The sequence below is a fragment of the Oncorhynchus kisutch genome, linkage group LG5 (assembly GCF_002021735.2).
Source record: "Oncorhynchus kisutch isolate 150728-3 linkage group LG5, Okis_V2, whole genome shotgun sequence".
Lineage (NCBI taxonomy): Eukaryota > Metazoa > Chordata > Actinopteri > Salmoniformes > Salmonidae > Oncorhynchus > Oncorhynchus kisutch.
This window is the reverse complement of record NC_034178.2, coordinates 77248200-77259835: the sequence shown is the minus strand read 5'-3', so window position 1 is coordinate 77259835 and position 11636 is coordinate 77248200.

Genomic DNA, 11636 nt, shown 5'->3' with positions numbered 1-11636 from the left:
TGGGACATACTGTAACAAACCAAAACATGTCTAAATCCTGCTGACTAGGCCAAATGTGGGACATACTGTAACAAACCAAAACATGTCTAAATCCTGCTGACTAGGCCAAATGTGGGACATACTGTAACAAACCAAAACATGTCTAAATCCTGCTGACTAGGCCAAATGTGGGACATACTGTAACAAACCAAAACATGTCTAAATCCTGCTGACTAGGCCAAATGTGGGACATACTGTAACAAACCAAAACATGTCTAAATCCTGCTGACTAGGCCAAATGTGGGACATACTGTAACAAACCAAAACATGTCTAAATCCTGCTGACTAGGCCAAATGTGGGACATACTGTAACAAACCAAAACATGTCTAAATCCTGCTGACTAGGCCAAATGTGGGACATACTGTAACAAACCAAAACATGTCTAAATCCTGCTGACTAGGCCAAATGTGGGACATACTGTAACAAACCAAAACATGTCTAAATCCTGCTGACTAGGCCAAATGTGGGACATACTGTAACAAACCAAAACATGTCTAAATCCTGCTGACTAGGCCAAATGTGGGACATACTGTAACAAACCAAAACATGTCTAAATCCTGCTGACTAGGCCAAATGTGGGACATACTGTAACAAACCAAAACATGTCTAAATCCTGCTGACTAGGCCAAATGTGGGACATACTGTAACAAACCAAAACATGTCTAAATCCTGCTGACTAGGCCAAATGTGGGACATACTGTAACAAACCAAAACATGTCTAAATCCTGCTGACTAGGCCAAATGTGGGACATACTGTAACAAACCAAAACATGTCTAAATCCTGCTGACTAGGCCAAATGTGGGACATACTGTAACAAACCAAAACATGTCTAAATCCTGCTGACTAGGCCAAATGTGGGACATACTGTAACAAACCAAAACATGTCTAAATCCTGCTGACTAGGCCAAATGTGGGACATACTGTAACAAACCAAAACATGTCTAAATCCTGCTGACTAGGCCAAATGTGGGACATACTGTAACAAACCAAAACATGTCTAAATCCTGCTGACTAGGCCAAATGTGGGACATACTGTAACAAACCAAAACATGTCTAAATCCTGCTGACTAGGCCAAATGTGGGACATACTGTAACAAACCAAAACATGTCTAAATCCTGCTGACTAGGCCAAATGTGGGACATACTGTAACAAACCAAAACATGTCTAAATCCTGCTGACTAGGCCAAATGTGGGACATACTGTAACAAACCAAAACATGTCTAAATCCTGCTGACTAGGCCAAATGTGGGACATACTGTAACAAACCAAAACATGTCTAAATCCTGCTGACTAGGCCAAATGTGGGACATACTGTAACAAACCAAAACATGTCTAAATCCTGCTGACTAGGCCAAATGTGGGACATACTGTAACAAACCAAAACATGTCTAAATCCTGCTGACTAGGCCAAATGTGGGACATACTGTAACAAACCAAAACATGTCTAAATCCTGCTGACTAGGCCAAATGTGGGACATACTGTAACAAACCAAAACATGTCTAAATCCTGCTGACTAGGCCAAATGTGGGACATACTGTAACAAACCAAAACATGTCTAAATCCTGCTGACTAGGCCAAATGTGGGACATACTGTAACAAACCAAAACATGTCTAAATCCTGCTGACTAGGCCAAATGTGGGACATACTGTAACAAACCAAAACATGTCTAAATCCTGCTGACTAGGCCAAATGTGGGACATACTGTAACAAACCAAAACATGTCTAAATCCTGCTGACTAGGCCAAATGTGGGACATACTGTAACAAACCAAAACATGTCTAAATCCTGCTGACTAGGCCAAATGTGGGACATACTGTAACAAACCAAAACATGTCTAAATCCTGCTGACTAGGCCAAATGTGGGACATACTGTAACAAACCAAAACATGTCTAAATCCTGCTGACTAGGCCAAATGTGGGACATACTGTAACACTATACATCTAAATATTCACTTCTGTATTTATGTGCTATTTGTTCCAATAGTTAGAGTTTTACTATGCAGAAATCACTCCGCCATTTCATGTTTGCAAAAATTCTAACAGCTCGCTTAATTTCAGTTTGTAACAAAAACAAGCAGTCATAGTGTAGAGAATCATTGTACCATCTAAACCGCTGTGAAATATATTTTTTCCATGACCATAAATATTGTATTTTCAGCCGTCTGAAGTTGGTGTACAAAACCGGCAAGTAAAAGACGCAAAGCAAATCTCAAGAATGGGAAGCATAGAAGTAGTGCACCTAGAACAGATATACCGCTCCTTAGACTTGATTTCAATGAGAATGACAGATCTATAACACACCATTCTATGTGAATTTGATTGGGGCACCTAAAAAGTGACATATAGCAGCTGTAAATGGAACTTACACATAAATGATGATTGATTTATTCCAGTACTGAAGAACAGCTCCTGTCCTCTGCTGGACAAGGGATACATCTCAAATGGCACCCTATTCCCTAAATAGTGCACTACGGGCCCTGGTTGTAAGTAGTACATTACATAGGGAATAGGGAGTGTGATCAAGACAAAGAAGATGATTGTGGACTACAGGAAAAGGAAGGCTGAGCACGGCCCCCATTCTCATCGATGGGGCTGTAGTGGAGCAGGTTGAGAGCTTCACGTTCCTTGGTGTCCACATCACCAACAAACTAACATGGTCCAAGCACACCAAGACAGTCGTGAAGAGGGCACGACAAAACCTATTCCCCCTCAGGAGACTGAAAAGATTTGGCATGGGTCTTCAGATCCTCAATAGGTTCTACAGCTGCACCATCGAGAGCATCCTGACTGGTTGCATTACTGGTATGGCAACAGCTCGGCTTCCGACTACAAGGCACTACAGAGGGTAGTGCGAACGGCGCAGTACATCACCGGGGTCAAGCATCCTGCCATCCAGGACCTCTACACCAGGCGGTGTCAGAGGAAGGCCCGAAAAATTGTCAAAGACTCCAGCCACCCCAGTCATAGTCTCTTCTCTCTGCTACCGCACGGCAAGCGGTACCGGAGTGCCAAGTCTGGGTCCAAGAGGATTCGAAACAGATTCTACCCCCAAGACATAAGACTCCTGAACAGCCAATCAAATGGCTACCCAGACTATTTGCATGCCCCCCCTCTTCTATGCTGCTGCTACTCTCTGTTATTATCTATGCATAGTCACTTTAACTCTACCTACATGTACATACTACCTCAATTACCTCGACTAACCGGTGCCCCCAAACATCGACTCTGTACCGGTACTCCCTGTATATAGCCTCCACATAGACTCTGTTATCCGGTACCCCCTGTATATAGCTTCCACATTGACTCTGTACCGGTACCCCCCTGTATATAGCCTCCACATTGACTCTGTAACAGTACCCCCTGTATATAGCCTCCACATAGACTCTGTGCAGGTACCCCCTGTATATAGCCTCCACATTGACTCTGTAACAGTACCCCCCTGTATATAGCCTCCACATTGACTCTGTAACAGTACCCCCTGTATATAGCCTCCACATTGACTCTGTAACAGTACCCCCTGTATATAGTCTCCACATTGACTCTGTAACAGTACCCCCTGTATATAGCCTCCACATTGACTCTGTAACAGTACCCCCCTGTATATAGCCTCCACATTGACTCTGTAACAGTACCCCCTGTATATAGCCTCCACATTGACTCTGTAACAGTACCCCCTGTATATAGCCTCCACATTGACTCTGTACCGGTACTCCCTGTATATAGCCTCCACATTGACTCTGTACCGGTACCACCTGTATATAGCTTCCACATTGACTCTGTACCGGTACCCCCTGTATATAGCCTCCGCATTGACTCTGTACCGGTACCCCCTGTATATAGCCTGCACATTGACTCTGTAACAGTACCCCCTGTATATAGCCTCCACATTGACTCTGTACTGGTACCCCCTGTATATAGCCTCCACATTGACTCTGTAACAGTACCCCCCTGTATATAGCCTCCACATTGACTCTGTAACAGTACCCCCTGTATATAGCCTCCACATTGACTCTGTAACAGTACCCCCTGTATATAGTCTCCACATTGACTCTGTAACAGTACCCCTTGTATATAGCCTCCACATTGACTCTGTAACAGTACCCCCCTGTATATAGCCTCCACATTGACTCTGTAACAGTACCCCCTGTATATAGTCTCCACATTGACTCTGTACCGGTACCCTCTGTATATAGCCTCCACATTGACTCTGTACCGGTACCCCCTGTATATAGCCTCCACATTGACTCTGTACCGGTACTCCCTGTATATAGCCTCCACGTTGACTCTGTACCGGTACCCCCTGTATATAGCCTCCACATTGACTCTGTACCGGTACCCTCTGTATATAGCCTCCACATTGACTCTGTACCGGTACCCCCTGTATATAGTCTCCACACTGACTCTGTACCGGTACCCCCTGTATATAGTCTCCACACTGACTCTGTACCGGTACCCTCTGTATATAGCCTCCACATTGACTCTGTACCGGTACCCCCTGTATATAGTCTCCACACTGACTCTGTACCGGTACCCCCTGTATATAGTCTCCACATTGACTCTGTAACAGTACCCCCTGTATATAGCCTCCACATTGACTCTGTAACAGTACCCCCCTGTATATAGCCTCCACATTGACTCTGTAACAGTACCCCCTGTATATAGCCTCCACATTGACTCTGTACCGGTACTCCCTGTATATAGCCTCCACATTGACTCTGTACCGGTACCCCCTGTATATAGCTTCCACATTGACTCTGTACCGGTACCCCCTGTATATAGCCTGCACATTGACTCTGTAACAGTACCCCCTGTATATAGCCTCCACATTGACTCTGTACTGGTACCCCCTGTATATAGCCTCCACATTGACTCTGTAACAGTACCCCCCTGTATATAGCCTCCACATTGACTCTGTAACAGTACCCCCTGTATATAGCCTCCACACTGACTCTGTACCGGTACCCCCTGTATATAGTCTCCACATTGACTCTGTAACAGTACCCCCTGTATATAGCCTCCACATTGACTCTGTAACAGTACCCCCCTGTATATAGCCTCCACATTGACTCTGTAACAGTACCCCCTGTATATAGCCTCCACATTGACTCTGTACCGGTACTCCCTGTATATAGCCTCCACATTGACTCTGTACCGGTACCCCCTGTATATAGCTTCCACATTGACTCTGTACCGGTACCCCCTGTATATAGCCTGCACATTGACTCTGTAACAGTACCCCCTGTATATAGCCTCCACATTGACTCTGTACTGGTACCCCCTGTATATAGCCTCCACATTGACTCTGTAACAGTACCCCCCTGTATATAGCCTCCACATTGACTCTGTAACAGTACCCCCTGTATATAGCCTCCACATTGACTCTGTAACAGTACCCCCTGTATATAGTCTCCACATTGACTCTGTAACAGTACCCCTTGTATATAGCCTCCACATTGACTCTGTAACAGTACCCCCCCTGTATATAGCCTCCACATTGACTCTGTAACAGTACCCCCTGTATATAGTCTCCACATTGACTCTGTACCGGTACCCTCTGTATATAGCCTCCACATTGACTCTGTACCGGTACCCCCTGTATATAGCCTCCACATTGACTCTGTACCGGTACCCCCTGTATATAGCCTCCACGTTGACTCTGTACCGGTACCCCCTGTATATAGCCTCCACATTGACTCTGTACCGGTACCCTCTGTATATAGCCTCCACATTGACTCTGTACCGGTACCCCCTGTATATAGTCTCCACACTGACTCTGTACCGGTACCCCCTGTATATAGTCTCCACACTGACTCTGTACCGGTACCCTCTGTATATAGCCTCCACATTGACTCTGTACCGGTACCCCCTGTATATAGTCTCCACACTGACTCTGTACCGGTACCCCCTGTATATAGTCTCCACATTGACTCTGTAACAGTACCCCCTGTATATAGCCTCCACATTGACTCTGTAACAGTACCCCCCTGTATATAGCCTCCACATTGACTCTGTAACAGTACCCCCTGTATATAGCCTCCACATTGACTCTGTAACAGTACCCCCTGTATATAGCCTCCACATTGACTCTGTACCGGTACTCCCTGTATATAGCCTCCACATTGACTCTGTACCGGTACCCCCTGTATATAGCTTCCACATTGACTCTGTACCGGTACCCCCTGTATATAGCCTCCGCATTGACTCTGTACCGGTACCCCCTGTATATAGCCTGCACATTGACTCTGTAACAGTACCCCCTGTATATAGCCTCCACATTGACTCTGTACTGGTACCCCCTGTATATAGCCTCCACATTGACTCTGTAACAGTACCCCCCTGTATATAGCCTCCACATTGACTCTGTAACAGTACCCCCTGTATATAGCCTCCACATTGACTCTGTAACAGTACCCCCTGTATATAGTCTCCACATTGACTCTGTAACAGTACCCCTTGTATATAGCCTCCACATTGACTCTGTAACAGTACCCCCTGTATATAGTCTCCACATTGACTCTGTAACAGTACCCCTTGTATATAGCCTCCACATTGACTCTGTAACAGTACCCCCCTGTATATAGCCTCCACATTGACTCTGTAACAGTACCCCCTGTATATAGTCTCCACATTGACTCTGTACCGGTACCCTCTGTATATAGCCTCCACATTGACTCTGTACCGGTACCCCCTGTATATAGCCTCCACACTGACTCTGTACCGGTGCCCCCTGTATATAGTCTCCACATTGACTCTGTACCGGTACCCCCTGTATATAGCCTCCACATTGACTCTGTACCGGTACCCCCTGTATATAGCCTCCACGTTGACTCTGTACCGGTACCCCCTGTATATAGCCTCCACATTGACTCTGTACCGGTACCCTCTGTATATAGCCTCCACATTGACTCTGTACCGGTACCCCCTGTATATAGTCTCCACACTGACTCTGTACCGGTACCCTGTATATAGTCTCCACATTGACTCTGTACCAGTACCCCCTGTATATAGCCTCCACACTGACTCTGTACCGGTACCCCCCTGTATATAGTCTCCACACTGACTCTGTACCGGTACCCTCTGTATATAGCCTCCACATTGACTCTGCACCGGTACCCCCTGTATATAGTCTCCACACTGACTCTGTACCGGTACCCCCTGTATATAGTCTCCACATTGACTCTGTAACAGTACCCCCTGTATATAGCCTCCACATTGACTCTGTAACAGTACCCCCCTGTATATAGCCTCCACATTGACTCTGTAACAGTACCCCCTGTATATAGCCTCCACATGACTCTGTAACAGTACCCCCTGTATATAGCCTCCACATTGACTCTGTACCGGTACTCCCTGTATATAGCCTCCACATTGACTCTGTACCGGTACCCCCTGTATATAGCCTGCACATTGACTCTGTAACAGTACCCCCTGTATATAGCCTCCACATTGACTCTGTACTGGTACCCCCTGTATATAGCCTCCACATTGACTCTGTAACAGTACCCCCCTGTATATAGCCTCCACATTGACTCTGTAACAGTACCCCCTGTATATAGCCTCCACATTGACTCTGTAACAGTACCCCCTGTATATAGTCTCCACATTGACTCTGTAACAGTACCCCTTGTATATAGCCTCCACATTGACTCTGTAACAGTACCCCCCTGTATATAGCCTCCACATTGACTCTGTAACAGTACCCCCTGTATATAGTCTCCACATTGACTCTGTACCGGTACCCTCTGTATATAGCCTCCACATTGACTCTGTACCGGTACCCCCTGTATATAGCCTCCACATTGACTCTGTACCGGTACCCCCTGTATATAGCCTCCACGTTGACTCTGTACCGGTACCCCCTGTATATAGCCTCCACATTGACTCTGTACCGGTACCCTCTGTATATAGCCTCCACATTGACTCTGTACCGGTACCCCCTGTATATAGTCTCCACACTGACTCTGTACCGGTACCCCCTGTATATAGCCTCCACACTGACTCTGTACCGGTACCCCCTGTATATAGTCTCCACATTGACTCTGTACCGGTACCCCCTGTATATAGCCTCCACACTGACTCTGTACCGGTGCCCCCTTTATATAGTCTCCACATTGACTCTGTACCAGTACCCACTGTATATAGCCTCCACATTGACTCTGTACCGGTACCCTGTATATAGTCTCCACATTGACTCTGTACCAGTACCCCCTGTATATAGCCTCCACACTGACTCTGTACCGGTGCCCCCTGTATATAGTCTCCACATTGACTCTGTACCGGTACCCACTGTATATAGCCTCCACATTGACTCTGTACCGGTACCCCCTGTATATAGTCTCCACATTGACTCTGTACCAGTACCCCCTGTATATAGCCTCCACACTGACTCTGTACCGGTGCCCCCTGTATATAGTCTCCACATTGACTCTGTACCAGTACCCACTGTATATAGCCTCCACATTGACTCTGTACCGGTACCCTGTATATAGTCTCCACATTGACTCTGTACCGGTACCCCCTGTATATAGCCTCCACACTGACTCTGTACCGGTGCCCCCTGTATATAGTCTCCACATTGACTCTGTACCATTACCCACTGTATATAGCCTCCACATTGACTCTGTACCGGTACCCTGTATATAGTCTCCACATTGACTCTGTACCGGTACCCTGTATATAGTCTCCACATTGACTCTGTACCGGTACCCACTGTATATAGCCTCCACATTGACTCTGTACCGGTACCCCCTGTATATAGTCTCCACATTGACTCTGTACCAGTACCCCCTGTATATAGCCTCCACACTGACTCTGTACCGGTGCCCCCTGTATATAGTCTCCACATTGACTCTGTACCAGTACCCCCTGTATATAGCCTCCACATTGACTCTGTACCGGTACCCCCTGTATATAGTCTCCACATTGACTCTGTACCAGTACCCCCTGTATATAGCCTCCACACTGACTCTGTACCGGTGCCCCCTGTATATAGTCTCCACATTGACTCTGTACCAGTACCCACTGTATATAGCCTCCACATTGACTCTGTACCGGTACCCTGTATATAGTCTCCACATTGAATCTGTACCGGTACCCTGTATATAGTCTCCACATTGACTCTGTACCGGTACCCCCTGTATATAGTCTCCACATTGACTCTGTACTGGTACCCCCTGTATATAGTCTCCACATTGACTCTGTACCGGTACCCCCTGTATATAGCCTCCACATTGACTCTGTACCGGTACCCCCTGTATATAGCCTCCACATTGACTCTGTACCGGTACCCCCTGTATATAGCCTCCACATTGACTCTGTACTGGTACCCCCTGTATATAGCCTCCACATTGACTCTGTACCGGTACCCCCTGTATATAGCCTCCACATTGACTCTGTACCGGTACCCCCTGTATATAGCCTCCACATTGACTCTGTACTGGTACCCCCTGTATATAGTCTCCACATTGACTCTGTACTGGTACCCCCTGTATATATCCTCGATATTGTTATTTTACTGCTGCTCTTTAATTATTTGTTACTTTTATTTGAAATCTGCATTGTTGGTTAGGGCTTGTAAGTAAGCATTTCACTGTGAGGTCTGTAAGGCCACTGTTGTATTCGGCACATCATTGATTTGATGGAGTTAAAGGGTGGGTGTGTGAAGGCCAACAGTAAAAGGTGTGTGAAGGCCAACAGTAAAGGGTGTGTGAAGGCCAACAGTAAAGGATGGGTGTGTGAAGGCCAACAGTAAAGGGTGTGTGAAGGCCAACAGTAAAGGATGGGTGTGTGAAGGCCAATATTTTTAACCTTTATTTTACTAAGCAAGTCAGTTAGGAAAATAATAATTTGTACCTGATTTTGATTTACAATGACGACCTATCAGGGAACAGTGGGTTAACAGCCTTGTTCAGGAGCAGAACAACAGTTTTTTACCTTGTCAGCTCAGGGATTCGATCCAGCAATCTTTCGGTTAGCGGCCCAACGCTCTAACCGCTAGGCTACCTGTCGCCTCTACACTCTAACCACTAGGTTACCTGTCGCCTCTACACTCTAACCACTCGGCTACCTGCCACCTCCACACTCTAACCACTAGGTTACCTGTCGCCTCTACACTCTAACCACTAGGTTACCTGTCGCCTCTACACTCTAACCACTCGGCTACCTGCCACCTCTACACTCTAACCACTAGGCTACCTGCCTCCTCTACACTCTAACCACTCGGCTACCTGCCACCTCTACACTCTAACCACTCGGCTACCTGCCCCCTCTACCCTCTAACCACTCGGCTACCTGCCACCTCTACACTCTAACCACTCGGCTACCTGCCTCCTCTACACTCTAACCACTAGGTTACCTGTCGCCTCTACACTCTAACCACTCGGCTACCTGCCACCTCTACACTCTAACCACTAGGTTACCTGTCGCCTCTACACTCTAACCACTAGGTTACCTGTCACCTCTACACTCTAACCACTCGGCTACCTGCCACCTCTACACTCTAACCACTAGGTTACCTGCCTCCTCTACACTCTAACCACTAGGTTACCTGTCGCCTCTACACTCTAACCACTCGGCTACCAGTCGCCTCTACACTCTAACCACTCGGCTACCTGCCACCTCTACACTCTAACCACTAGGTTACCTGTCGCCTCTACACTCTAACCACTCGGCTACCTGCCTCCTCTACGCTCTAACCACTCGGCTACCTGCCTCCTCTACACTCTAACCACTCGGCTACCTGCCTCCTCTACACTCTAACCACTCGGCTACCTGCCTCCTCTACACTCTAACCACTCGGCTACCTGCCTCCTCTACACTCTAACCACTCGGCTACCTGCCTCCTCTACACTCTAACCACTCGGCTACCTGCCTCCTCTACACTCTAACCACTCGGCTACCTGCCTCCTCTACACTCTAACCACTCGGCTACCTGCCTCCTCTACACTCTAACCACTCGGCTACCTGCCTCCTCTACACTCTAACCACTCGGCTACCTGCCTCCTCTACACTCTAACCACTCGGCTACCTGCCACCTCTACACTCTAACCACTCGGCTACCTGCCTCCTCTACACTCTAACCACTCGGCTACCTGCCTCCTCTACACTCTAACCACTCGGCTACCTGCCTCCTCTACACTCTAACCACTCGGCTACCTGCCTCCTCTACACTCTAACCACTAGGCTACCTGCCAGCCCACTTTAATATATGTATTCCTGCTCATTTGCTACATCTGCTGGCCAGGAGAGAGGATGGCCCGGAGGGGTAAGAGCCTAATTACACACACCTGAATTTAATTAGCTTGGAGGTTGGGTGGTGGCTGTTTTAACCTGGCATTGGCCAGGTCTGTTTTGGGGTCTGGAACAGCAAGAGCTGACAGGCAGGGCCCTCCAATACTGGGATGGATATCGAACCCAACTGGATGTAAACCCAAGTAAGGACAAGCTTGTTGAATTTCTGTTTTATTTGTTGGATATGCCAGTAAACAGCTTAGCTGTCCGGTAGCAGAGACCGGAAGAGTCGTGTAGAAAGGCTCAAAGACGAACTAGGGTTTTTTGTTGTTATCCAGCGCTGTGGCGCATTGTTTCATTCCC